The sequence below is a fragment of the Spermophilus citellus genome (assembly GCF_964194105.1).
Source record: "Spermophilus citellus genome assembly, chromosome: 5".
Taxonomy (NCBI): domain Eukaryota; kingdom Metazoa; phylum Chordata; class Mammalia; order Rodentia; family Sciuridae; genus Spermophilus; species Spermophilus citellus.
This window is the reverse complement of record NC_138186.1, coordinates 20403561-20418166: the sequence shown is the minus strand read 5'-3', so window position 1 is coordinate 20418166 and position 14606 is coordinate 20403561.

The window sequence follows — 14606 nt, the reverse complement described above, 5'->3', positions numbered from 1 at the left end:
AAATTTCTATTCTAGAAAGCAAAGTGGTTCACTGGAAACCTTTTTGGCAATCACAGCTTCTTTCAGGTGCCTGCTCAAGAATCAATTTCCTCACATCAAGGGTTTTCTTTTTTTTTTTTTTTTTCCAACTAGGCTGAGATGGGAGAAGCCTGGACTTGTTTGGGAATAGGATCTCATCAGTTCTGTTCAGAGTGTCTCTCTAACCCCGGCCCCTTTCAGTGCTCATGGAGAATTAATACTTCCAAGTCTTAGTATGTTAAAAATAGGAAGGTTTTAGGATCACACACGTGGAATGTAGCTTTATTCTCGGTATCTGCTAACTTGGGTTAAAATGGATCTGATGAGCATAATTAAAAGTTCGGCCACTCTCAGGAGAGTATTTGTTTATCACATGGGCTTCTGAACGTATCTGATCTCATGCAGAGTTTCATTGCTTGTTCTCTCTATCCCTCTTTGTCACGCACATATTCCCTTACAAGTTCAGATTGTCACGATCTTTTGCCGTTTTCTTGCTCTTGCCTTGCAACCCCAGTAAAACATTTTATTAGGTAGAATTTCTCCGGAATCAGTGAGGAGCTGAAAATTGACTTGAACATGAATCATGATAATGTGTCTTACTGTTTACGCAGCAATGAAGATTATCAAGATGAATGGAGAGGAGCCAGCTCCTCTCTTTATTCATCACAAACTCGCTCAGCCCTGTTATTTCTCATGCTGAGAAATTTATTGCTAATTATTGCAGCAGATAAGCTGTCTTGAAGGGAGAAAAAAACTTTCGAGAATTGAGGTGCTTTGGGTTCAGAGGGAAACCAGGGTCTGTCTCAACTCTGATACTAATTTACATGGAAGAAATGCGAAAGACTCCCAGGAATTAAAACAAAACTAAAACAAAACAAAACAAAACAGTAATCAGTATGTGTTTATCATCTCCACCAGAATGTGGAGATGATTTCCACTACATATTCCAGGGTGATCTATATTTTTATGTTTCACATGATGGAAAAGTGTATTTGTTGTGGGTGGTGGGACCACATACAAATGCATGTTAGAAAATGTGTTTGGCCTTCATTTCTTTTTAACCAGATAAATCCAGGGCATGTGTCTGCTCAGCACTCACACTTACTGCCCTCAAAATAGTTTCATTTTAATTTCTCTAATCCATCCAAAGATTTGAAAAAAAAAAAGACAAAGTGAACACTTTTCAGTTCAGGAGAGGTTTCTGACTTTTTTTCTAAACATTTATATCAATGAGTAGGTAACAGAGATCAATTTGCTAATGAAGACTGTCCAATAGAGTCATCCATCAGGTGTCTGGCTCAGAACCAGGACACGGGTCCTTCTATTCTCTGAACCTGTTTTCCCAGCTGACTTGCAGAGACCCAGACGGTATTCTTGGCCTGTCCCCTAGATGTCCAATTAATAGAAGTCTATTAACGATCTATTATTTGACACTAATGGGCAAGCTGGGAATTTGGTGGGTAATTTTTGCCGGCCACGATGAATGATTTGTGACAAGTGAAGGCTGTGTTCAAGGAGAAAGTACTAAGGATACGTCCCGGAACAATTCACAGCATTTCACTTGGCTTCCAGTTTGAGGCTGAAACACAGTTTCCAAATCTCTCCCTCTTTCTGACCTAAAGCAAAAAATTTGGTCAAAGAGTAGGGTTCATTGGGCAAGAGGATTCCTCAGGAGTCTTCCACCCAATTGCCAAATTGGTGAAAGGCATATGTGCTTGGCACAATCAACTCAACCTGACATTGAGAAGCAGGGACCAGAGGTTGACCTGGTGCCTGCCTATTTCAGGGTGCAAGCTGGCCATACGTCCACTTTCTTTTGAGGCAGGAAGCAGCCTGCTTGGGAAATGATTGGAAAGTCTGAGAAATGATTGGAAAGGCGAGGGGTCTCCCTGACACAGTGGGTTGCAAAGACCCTACTGAGAGGTCATTTTCCGTGATCTGATTATTTTATACTCTTTCGTCCCCAAATGGAAAATTTCTGGAAAACGTGCTACTTCCAAATTCACCACCACGAGAAGACCTTGAGGCTACACTGAGCACAGATGTGAGTGTCGTGAGAGCGGGATTCTAGACTCAGTCTGCAATGACCTCCTCCAACACCAGCCATTTCCTGTGTCCTTGGATTTATTTCTTCAACTATAAAACGAGCAGGCTGGACTAGAATAACCGTGAGTTCTGCTTCGGCTCCAAGCTTCCAGCCTTCCTACCTTCCAAATCGCTCTTGACATTCTTGACAAATCCCGTGCTCTGTGCACCCCCATCTCCAGCAGCTTTGTGCCTCCCCTACCGGCAAACTTTGCCTTTTAAGCTTAAAGCAAGAATGCCAGATCAAAACACTGCAGGATCACCAGGCCTCTCTGCGGCTTCCTCACCGACTACAGAAAACATCTCCTCCCTGGTCAACCAATGTCCCCATGAGTTTGACCCACACCCAACCTGCCAGCTGTACGGCTTATCACTTATTCTACCAAACTGGGCTGCTCCTGTCCCAAACACATCCCACCCATCCCTCTTCTCTGCGCCTTTCATTGCGCTACTCTCTGAACCCAGACTTCTCTTCCTTTCTTGACTCAGTGGAGCAGCACTCTGGGACCCAGCTCCTCCGGCTTCCAGCAGAATTGCTGGTGACAACTTCATCTCTTCATAAAAAAATACAGATCCAGGTTTTACTCAAACAACAAAAAGAAAATTCAAGACAAAAAAATTAATTTGCAATTCACTTAAAAGAATGGACTCCTTACTGGGAAATGCTACCTAAGAACCCAAAAGATCACTGATAGTTCCCAGAACCTCGTGCAAAAGGGGTGAGAAATCTCTGGGAGGACAGAGAGAGCCTGGTGCTGGGGAAATGGGTTTTGGAAAACTCTGCAGTTCTGTCTCCCTCCACCTGCCCCTCTGCTGTTCCCACTCCCTGGGTGTTTATCACTCACGTCACAAGAAGTTCCTTCCCAACCCTTGTCCCTTCTCCTCATTTCTAAATTTAGGGAGAGTCACAAAAGCGACAGTCTTAACTCTTACTTGTTTACTGTTAGCGCTATTGAGGTCTAATTTACGTCAAATAAAATATTACTTATTTTAAGTGTTTAGTGAGTTTGACAAATGGCCACATTTGTGTAACTATCCACATAATCAGGACCAGGGTTCCACTTAAAAAAGTTCACCGGAGACTCATTATGAATGGATTTTTCAGCTTTCTGTTCTTATCGGTTTGCCTTTTCTACAATTTCATGTAAATTGAATCATATTATTGCTATAGTCTGGATAGTAGATGTCCTTTAAAAGCTCATGTGTGAAATAATAGGAAAAAGTTCAGAGTTGAAATGATTGGGTCATGAGAGCCTTAACCTAATCAGTGCATTGATCCACTGACTAACAGACTGAAGGCAGGTAGGGTGTGGCTGCAGGAGGTGGGTCCTTGGGGACCTGAACTTAGTCTCTGTCTCTCTCTCTCTCTCTGTCCTTCCTGGTGCCAAGTCCTGAGCCACATTCCTCTGACACACCCTTCCTCCATGATACTCTGCCTTACCTCAGGCCCAGAGCAATGGAGTCGACCATCTATGGACTGAGACCTCTGATACCATGAGCCCCAAATAAACTTTTCCTCTTCTAATTGTTCTTGTTATGTCTTTTAGTCACAGCAGCAAAAAAAAAAAAAAAAAAAAAAAAAAGATAGATGAAACAGTTGTGCATTCTTTTGTGTCTGGCTTCTTTTACTGAACATAATACTTTTGAGATTCATCCAGTTATTGCATGTATCAGCAGCTGATTTCTCTATTGCTGAGTGATATTACATTGTATGGATATAACAAAATTCACTTAACCAGTTGATGGATACTGAAGTTGCTTACTTTTGGGATTATTACAAGTAAAGTTGACATAAGCACTCATGTATAGTGTTTTTCTTTTTCTTGAGTAAATTCCTAGAAGAGTGCAGAGACATATGGAAATTTTAGGTTTAATTGTATAAGAAACTGCCAAACTGTTATCCAAAGTGACTGTACCACTTGGCAGTCCTAACAGTCATTTTGAGAGTTCTAATTGCTCCTTATCCTAGTCAACACTTGGTATGGTTAGATTTTTTTTTTTTAACTTCAGACATTCTAACATTGCATACTAAGTATTTTATCATGGTTTTAATTTGCATTTCTCTAAAGACTAACGATGTTGTGCACCTTTGTATGAGCCTTTATTTTTTCCTGCTGTATCTTTTATTCTTTCATTTGGTGAGGTATCTATTCAGATTTTTTTTCTATTTTTTTGTTATGTTGCCTGTTTTCTTGAGTTCTAAGAATTCTTAAAGTATTTGGAATACAAGCACTTTATTTTGTTTATGTTACTCAGATATTTTCTCCTTGTCTGTTGTATGTCTTCTTAAAATTATTTTCTTAGTAGCATCTTTCAAATCTTTGAAGTTTTCTCTTTTGACAGAGCTGAATTTTTCAGTTTTTTCTTTTTCTCTTTCTTTCTTTGAGAAGATGGGGTCATATCTCCGAAGGATCTGCCTATCAAGGTTCCAAAGATTTTCCAGGTATTTTCTTCTGGAAGATTTAGTTTTGTATTTTGTATGACCCATTTGGGGTTGATTTTTTTATGGGGTGTGAGATATGAATTGAAGCTCATATTTTTTCCATATGGATATTTAGTTATTCTAGCACCATTTTTGAAAACGCTGTGCTCTTCCTTTTGAAATACCTTAGTAGTTTTGATTGTGTGTGGTCTATTCCTGTACTCCTTCTTCTGTTCCACTGATCCCTATGTTTATCCTCACACAACTGCCACCCTGTCTTGATTATTACAGCTTTGTTGTAAGTCTTGACATTAAGTGGTGTTGAAAAAAAGAACAAATTTGTTCTTTTTCAAAATGTGTCTATTCTAGATATTTTACATTTCCAGGTGAATTTTAGAATTTATTTGAAAATTCATTTACATATTAAAAATCTTGCTGGAAACTTCATTGGAATTATAGTGAATCTATAGACCAGTTTGGGGGATAATTGGTATCATTATAACATCGAAGTCTTCCCAATGCATGATCATGATATGCCTCTCTCTTAAATGAGGTCTTCTTTAATTTCTGTCACCAATGTATTATAGTTTTCCGTGTATAGGCCTTAACATATTTTGTCAAATTTATCTCTCAATATTTCATATTTTAGATGCTACTACAGATATTTTTTGAGGTTTTTGATTACTAATTTTTGTTGCTAGAAGATAGGAATAAAGGCAAATAACCACAAAGTTCCTGCTTTCAATGTTTGAAGGGTATTTTGAGTATTTTAGCACTTCATCTCTCTGAATTTCTTTCATATCCTGGTGTGGGAAATAGATTTAAATAAGACTCAAGCCTGCATGATTCCAGGAAAGGTTAGTTAATGCAAATTAAAAAGAAATTTTAAATATTGTACAGGAAGAATTTTAGCTAAGTGAAAACTGGATTTTGTTGTATTCCTGTGAAGAGTGTTGGGCTGTGTTCATGCCAGTAAGTTACTTGCAGATCAGATTTATCCTTTCACATCTGTAAAGGCAGATCCAGAGCAACCTTTACATCAGCCTCACTAAGGTGTGGCCCTTCTCAAGGCTGCATCAAACTGTTCTCTCCATCCTGAGATCTCTCCCACTCCGTGGGATTCCCAGTTCTCTGAGAACTCTTGGAACCATTCACCCTATTGTTTTCCCATGGTTCTTTCCCTAGGCTATGAAGTTCCCCTCCATGCATGCTTGAATCATACTCAAAGACTCCAGGGCATTCTTCTGGCCTCTAGAGATCTCATGCCGTGTGTCTAACTCCTCTGCAATCATCCTCTTAGCAGATTCTGGCTGTTTTTCCTCCCAAAATTCTGATCTCTAGATTGTCCCTCAGTGAGATGGCTGGGTTTGTTTTGTTCCTGCCTCTTGCTCTGTAGCCTAGAAACTGCCTCCCGGCAGCAGGCTGGCACAATTACACAGCTCACTTAGGTCACAGTCTTGTGTTGCCTGTCGTCCGACGTCTGAAAACAGTTGTTTAATGTATTTTCTTTTCCAGTTTCCTAATTATTTAGGGTAGGAGGGCAATTACCAGCTTTGAGAGAACCAAGGAAATATGAGCTCAGAGGAAAACAGAATGATACTTTTAGAGAGTGCAAATACCAATAAAGTCACCCAACACACTGAATAAATCACACGAGACAAATAAGAATTAATTGACCAAGCAGGGCAAAAAAATTCTATAAGTTTATACAGACTTTCAAGTAGCTAAGAAGTGATATTCAAAGTGTGTGTAGGGGGCGGGATAGAATAATTATTTCAGAGGAAGAACTGAGTAACGTTACTGGGTTTGAAGAATAAAATATTGGGCAGCTTCCAGAAGCATTGCAGACTAGACATGCTGCCAAACTTTCCCTCGGAAGACACCTACATGCTGGACAGCTTTGATAATGTTTTAAAATATCATTCTGAATCCCAGAGCTGGTGAGTCTAGCCTACACTCACTTTCCTCAACAAATAGAGGTGAAACAGGGTGCAGTCAATGTGGACGTGCAGCCTGCCCTCTATGAAACGGAAGTTTCTGATTGCTCTCCTGAATCCAGCCCCAAGAACGAAGCCTGGAACACAGCCTGTGTTGAGTACATGTATGTTGAATAAGTGGATGAGTGACCACTAGGGACCATTTCAAGAACATAGAACTTTGAATGTTAATGGCTGATCAAGCAGGGATTGGGAGACCATGCTTGGGGCACTGGAAAGGTTGTAGAAGCTGATCACCGTACCTCTTCCTATGAGGCCAGGTGTCAAAGTGACCATGTTGTTAGTGTATGGTTGGCTTAAAAAAAAAATCCATCGTCCCAAAGCAAAGAAGTCATTTAGGAAACATATTTTCCTCCAGCATGATGCTAGGGGGAAAGAAAGTCCAGCAATAATCCCCTGAGAATTTTCAGCTACACACCTTTTTTTTTCCACTGGAGGCTGGTGTTGAATTTATACTTTTTGAATCATCAGGGAAACATCCATCTATAGTGAAATTAAAACGCTTCCATTTTGTAGCAACCTAGGGATTCCTGCAGAAGCAAACAGATTCTCTTTGGTGGAGAACATCCTAGAGTCAAGCCCGTTAGGTCTCACATGAATTAAACTCAGTCAAATAAAAGTTCTGAATTTAAAAAGTATAGATATATATAAAACATGAGGAACCAAGCTTCCCTGAATGATAGAAAGAACAACCCAAAATAGATTTAGATTCCAAAGGCTTCATTCAGGTCCTGGAATTATCTGAAATAATGTACGCAGTCACCAAGAATAATCTTTTTAAAATTAAAAGATTAAATGAAAAATAAGCAAAACTAGACAGTTACATATAGTCAGATAGATTTGAGAAAGCAAACAGAGATTCTAAACATGAAAGCAAGAAACTTCAAGTGTAGTGTTTTATATATAACTAAATTTTTTAACATGAGGATAAAATAAAGATATTCTCAGTTGTACAAGTGTTTATAATTTTTAACACACAAGGGAAGAATTCTGCAAAGAAGTACATGTACCAGGAAGAAATGAAACACAGGAAGAAAGGGTAAGTAAATAATTTAGAAAAAAAAAACCTATTTGGGGAATATACTGAGTTAAAATGTATTCTCGGAATAAATTTCACTTGGAGTTTTTGTTTGCTTGCTTTCCAATGTGGTTACTAAAAACGCAATAGGGCTAAGTCTAAAAGAAATGTAATAATTAAAAGGGAAGAGAACATGTTCACTATTTCCAGATGATCTGTACATAAAATCTACCAGACCCAATAAGCAAACTATCTACATATTAAGAAAGTTCAGCAAGCCAGTTAAATACAAGGTCAATTTATTTTTTTTCCAATTTTTTTTGGGTATTGGTTCTTTTTAGTTATACATGATAGTAGAATGTATTTTGACATATCATACATATGTGGATTATAACTTCCATTCTTGTGGTTGGACATGATGTGGAGTTACAATGGTCGTATAGTTACATATGAACATAGGAAAGTTATGTCTGATTAATTCTACTGTCTTTCCCCACCATTCCCCCCTGTCCAATTGGGTGAACCTCCACTTCTCCCTCCATGATGCCTATTGTGAGTTAGCATCTACATGTCAGAAAGAATATTCAGACTTTGGTTTTTTTTGGGGGGGGGGATTGGCTTATTTTACTTACCATGATAGGCTCCAATTCCATCCATTTACAGGCATATGCCATATTTTCATTCTTCTTTATGGCTGAGTAATATTCCACTGTGTATATACACCACATTTTCTTTATTCATTTATCGAAGGGCACCTAGTTTAGTTCCACAGCTTAGCTACAGTGAATCGAACTGCTATGAACATTGATGTGGCTGCATCACTGTAGTATGCTGATTTTAAGTCCTTTTAGTATAGAGGGAGGAGTGGGATAACTGGGTCAAGTGGTGGTTCCATTCCACGTTTTCTGAGGACATTTCATACTGCTTTCCAGAGGGGTTGTACCAATTTGCAGTTCCACCAACAATGTACGAGAGTACCTTTCTCCCCACATCCTCCCCAGTATTTATTGTCACATGGATTCTTGATAATTGCCATTCTGACAGGAGTGAGATTAAACCTCAGTGTAGTTTTAATTTGCATTTCTCTAATTGCTAGTGATGTTTTAACATTTTTTCATATGTTTGTTGACCATATTTCTTCGGTGAAGTGCCCATTTATTGGTTGGGTTTTTTTTTTTTTGGCATTAAGTTTGTTTGAGTTCTTTGTATATCCTGGAGATGAGTGCTCTACGTGAGGTACAGGTGGCAAAGATGTTCTCTACAAGGTCAATTTATACATGCACTTAGATTAGATAGAACCATCTAGAAAATTTACTGGAAAATGTGACACATTTTACAATGGCACCAAAAATAAGAAAATATTCAGAAGATGTGGAAGACACAATGGAGTATTTGAGTGTGGAGTTCAGAACAGGCAGGAGGTACATGTTAGAAAATCACCAATGACTAAGTGACCGTGGAGCCATTAGACCAGACGGGCCCCCAGAGAGAGGAGTGCGACTGGGGGGTATCCAGGCATCCAAGGATTGAGCCTTGGCTCTCTCCAGCATGGCCAGAGAGAGGGGCAGGAAAATGAGACAGAAAAACATAGAAACAACTTTTCACGGAGGGATCCATTATTTTACTTATTTACTTTGTGTGGTGCTGGAGATTGAACCCAGGGCCTTGTGCATGTGAGGCCAGCATTCGGCCAACTGAGCTCTATCCCCAGCCCTGGGACCCATTATTTTAAATGATAAGTAAAATAAGGACTGAAACGGACCCTTGGATATAGGACTGGACCAAGAACTATTTATCAAATTCTAACATCTAACATGCAGTTGGAGGCAAAAACATGGTTGGGGTGTGTTCAAAGGAGATTAAAGGAGAGAACAGGAGACGGCGAGGGGTATCAGGACATGGGAGTCGTGATGGGTGGCTGCAGGTTTTAAAGGAGAACTAGCAACATGTGTGCAGTGTGGTAAGTCAGACCCAGCAGAGAGAGAGAAGGGTAGATGGTGGGGGGAGCACTGGGTAGACCAGGAAGATGGGGCCAAAGGTTGTATTAACAGGAGACAATGAGAGGGCACAGACTCCGACTCAGACAGGTGGATAAATGTGGAGGCGAGTAATCCCAGCAGCTCTGGAGGCTGAGGCAGGAGGATGGTGAGTTCAAAACCAGCCTCAACAAATGCGAAGCACTAAGCAACTCAGTGAGACCCTGTCTCTAACTAAAATGCAAAATAGGGCTGGGGATGTGGCTCTGTGGTCAAGTGACCCTGATTTTAATCCCCAGTACCCACCCAAAAAAGCCAAAAACATGGAGGTAGCCAGTTTCAGGACATTTTCTTTTTATTGCTTCTTTTTTTGTCTGTGAAGTAGGAAACATAATATGGGAAAGCGAATGGGGGAGGAAGGTCTGAGAGGAGACAGAAGGTATAAAATCTTCTAGACAAATGGGAACATGTCTCAAATTATACATACAAATAAACAAGATAAGATTTAAATGCAAATCCCAACCTCATAGTTCATGAAAGAAGATATAAGAGCAACATGCTGTCCCTTTGGGGTGGTATGGATTTCTTAAATAAGATCTTGCTATCCTTTAGTTATGGTTTGTCACTCCCAAAACACGTGCTGAGACTTGGCCCCCAGGGGCCAAGTGTTGAGAACTGGGGCCCTTTAAGAGGTAATTGGGTCATGGGGCTCCACTCTCATGAAGAAATTTACATAGTTCCTGAGCCACAGGGTCAGTTACTCTGAGAGTGGGTTGTTGTAAAATGATCCTTACACCTCCCCTCAGTCTGTCTCAGATGTGTGCCTCCTCTCTGCACATTCTGGCTTCTCCTTCCACTTCTTACCTTGTCGTGATGAATCTTGAGCCTTTTGCAAGAAGTCAGGCAGATGCCGCCACCATGTTTTCAAACATCCCGTTCTCCAAAAAACATGAGCCCAAGTAACCTCTTTTCTTTATAAAGTACCTGGCCTCAGATATTTTGTTACAGCAACATAAAATGACTAAGACAGATCTCTAAAGTACCAGCTGTAAGAGGAAAAAAATGGATAGATCTCACTATAAAACTTCTTCAAAATTGTACTGTTTCTGTCTCTCTCTTCACTGTTTGTTTTCTCGCCAGTGTTTCCTTTACTGGGTTCTTAGAACACCATTAAAACTGAAATTCTTAAGGTCATTAATGCCCTCCATGGGTACAACTCTAATGGGTAATTCTCATCCAAATTTACCTCCACCTGGAATAGCTTTGGACATAATGGGACATGCTCTGCTTCCTTCATGAGTTTATGGAATCCCACACCCTCATGGGTTTTCCTCTTATATCCTCAGCTTCTTTCGTTAGGCCCTCTCCCTTTCCAGACTTGAAAATGTTGAAGGTTCCCCTGTGACAGTCCTTAGATTCTCCAGCAATGCTTACTCAAGTGATTTCATGTGGCTCCATAATTGTAAAAATGTCAACTTTACACTAATGAAATACAAATTTATGACTCAGGTCAGAGTCTCCCCCCGAATTCCAGATTCATATACACAATTGCCTCTTTGATATCTTCGTTTCTATCTCCAGTTCACAAACTTACAGTGTTCCAAACCAAACTTTTTATTCCTCTCTCAAAACGGTTCCCGTCTTGAATGTGCCACATTTCATAAAATTAGGTCATTATTCAACAAATCTCTATATGATCCTCTTCCTTACCCCGTTTCATATTGAACACTCTAGCAAACTTCATCGGCTCTACTTCTAAAATATATGGAGATGGGAGTACTTATCAATATGCCCATCCCCCCCCCCACCCCCGCCCTAGCCCAGACCCTGTAGCTCTCATCTGCTCAGGGGACATTGTCTTCCTGGATCTCTTGGCTCCCATTCTTCTCTCCCCTTTCTGCATTTTTCCTCACAGAATCAGAATAGTTTAATACATAAACCAAATCCTACTCTGCTCCTGTTCAAAACCCTCCAATGCCTTCCTAGCATCTTTAAAGTAAGATCCAGCCTCCTTCCCTGGGTCTTTAGGGTCCTGCATGATGTGGTCCTTGACCTAATTTCTCACACTCTATATCTCATTCCTTTACATCCTCTGGTCACTCTGACCTTGTAGCTCTTTCAGGTGCATTAGCTCGGCTCAGGGATTGATAAAGACTCGACTCACTCTCTCATTCATCTCTCTGCTCAAATATCATACTCATCGGGAGAGAGGTTTCTCAGCCCACCACCCTGCTTACCTAGCACCTCCTCTTGTGTCTCTCTTTCTCTTGCTGGGTTTTTCCTTACAGCTCTCATTTTGCCTTTTTGTGTGTATGAATTTGTTTTTCTCAGTGTCGCAGGCTAGTTTATAAATTCCGTGAACACAGGGCCATCTTCTGGTTTCAACCATTGAATGTCAATTTCCTGAATGATCAGCGTGGTGTTAAGTGAAAATTTAAGAGACATAATATAAATGGTCACACAATCTTCTGGATGGGAATTATAAGCATAAGTGTTAAAGAAGTTCAATGGGGAAAGGAAAACCTTTTAAACAAATGGTGCTGGAACAACTGGCTACACATGGGTGAAGAAAAATGGACCTCAACATGTACCCTGTACCATATGTAAAAGTCAACCAGAGAGGGGCCGTGGACCTAAACACAACAGGATAAACTATAAATCTTGTAGAAGATAATATAGAAGAATATCTTCATGAACTTAGTAGAATATAGGCAAAGATCTCTTGCCAAGTACAAAAAAGCACCAATCACAAAATAAAAAAACAAAACCCCTGGTACAACACACTTCACTAGGATTAAAACTGTCTGGCTTGGGGCTGGGGTGCAGCTCAGGGGTACAGTGCTTTCCTAGCATTCATGAGGCAGGCCTGGTGCTCCATTCCCAGTACTTTAAAAAAATTCCAGATGATCAAAAGGTACCATTAAGATATATTGCTATATTGTGTGCAAGTTTGAGGATGTAACAACAAATCCCATCATCAGGTACAATTGTTATGCACCAAGACATGGTCTGGGAGAAAATATCTGTACTATGTAAACTTCAAATACATAAGGAATTTCTAAAAACCAGCAGTAAAACATAAACAATGCAGTTTTCTTTTTCATTAGAGCTTTATGGTTATACATAGTCGTTGGGTTCATCCCAACAACGATGCAGTTTTTAAACTCTCTGATAAGCACATGGAAATATAATCAAGACTCTAAGTCATCAGGGAAATTCCAGATAAAAATAATATCTTTGTACCCATCCCCGAGAATGGAAAGTTCATACATCATTGGTGGAGGCTGGACAGTGGGAAAAAGACTTTGGAAAGCAGATTCCCAGTTTCTAATAAAGTTCAACATACACCTCCCTAAAGAACCGGCAACTCCATTTCTGTGTCTTTACCCCAAGGATCTGAAAACCTATATCCATGTAGAAACTTGTGCATAAATGTTCATAGCAGCATTATTCACGATAGTCAAGAAAAGTGGTGTCAAGCTAACAGTTCCTCAACGGATGATGAAATAAAGTATGTTCATTCATACAACGGCAAACAGCTCAGCAGCTACAGAAGGTACGTGGATGATTCTGGAAGACTTAGGGTGAAAGAAGCCAGACATAAAAGACTGCATGGTTCCTACTGAAGAACATGCAAACCTAGTGTCCCACTGCAGGATGATAGAAATCTGAACAGTAGTTGCCACTGGAGAGAGATGGACCAGAGAGGGGCATCAGGAACTCTGCTGTGCCTTGGTGGCAGGAACAGACATTTGTCAAAGCAAATCAAACTGAACAACTTAGTAAGTAAGTTCTTGGCATTCAACAACAACCAAAAAATCGTATCTACAGAAAGATGCATATAGGACATCTCCCTGCATTTTCCAGGGATCATTGCTTATCTAAGAACATACAGTAAGCACCTTATAAAATGGGCCCTTTAAGCGGACGGGGGGTGGTCTGAGGCTGGCATATGGTATAACACATCCTAAAACAATAAAGTGAAAACAAGACTCTTGAACTGATGGAGAAGGTGGACCGTGAACTGAGGAGAGAGACTCTAAGTCAAATTGGCACCTATGGTGACCAAGGTGCACAGATGGGCAGGCAGGAGGAGAGGCAGGGAGCCAGGAAAGCTGGCCAGAAGGGAGACAGGTAAGGTGGGAAGGAAAGGAAAATGGAAAAGGAGGTGAGTAGGGAGGAAGGGGGATGGAGAGGGGGAGGGGGAGAGGGGGAAGTTAACTGAACATGATCCCTATTCTGCTTCTAGACATCCTCTCCCCTTAGCAGATCAGAAGCTCCTGGGAGGGAGGGATGGAGGAAGGCAGGGAGGAAGGGACTGTCTTTAATAAACCCTTACACCTGCCAGGGGGCCGGCCCTGATGTCTGGCTGGTGGTTCACAGGCGGCAGAGACCAGAGACCGCATATCAAATGCCAGGTGTGAGTTTGGAGGCACAGACGGCCCTTTCATTGGGATTCTGGGGAGGAGAACCTGGTAGCATTTTATTGGAAACACTTTAAAGACGGGGCCTCTGTGACTCCCTGCCGCAGGGCGCCCACAGGCTGCAGGTGGCCTTTTAATGACTGGGAGGGACCTCCAGGCGTGCTGAGTTTTAAACACACAGGGCGTGTATGTCTTTGGTGGGACTCGTCACACTAAGCCACCACCTGGCTCTCGCCTTCACAGGCCTTCTCTCGGGGCCTGCTGGCGCTCTGCCCTGGGTGATCACAGTTGTCCCCTGAGTCTGGCAGCTCTGCGCTCCATTCCGGGCCTGTGAATTAGCTGGCCTGGGTCAGTTCAGGTCAGCCCGCTGAGGGGGCCCCTCCTGATGCAGCCCTGAGCCAGGTGCTGCAGGTACGGACTGAGGTAGGGCCCAGCCCTTAAGAGCTCAGGCCCAGAGTGGAAGACAGAACAGAATTTTGAAATGAGGCGACGAATGCTAAGTAGGAGAGTCCTAGGTGCACAGAATCGGACACTGGACCCTGGCTGGGATTCCAGGACCACCCTCCCAGACAGAAGGTCCAACTCACAGATTTCTCAACTCCCTTGGTGTAGTTCTGAACTCGCTCCGCGGCTCCTTATCTCTAGACATCCTAGGCCTGCAGTGTG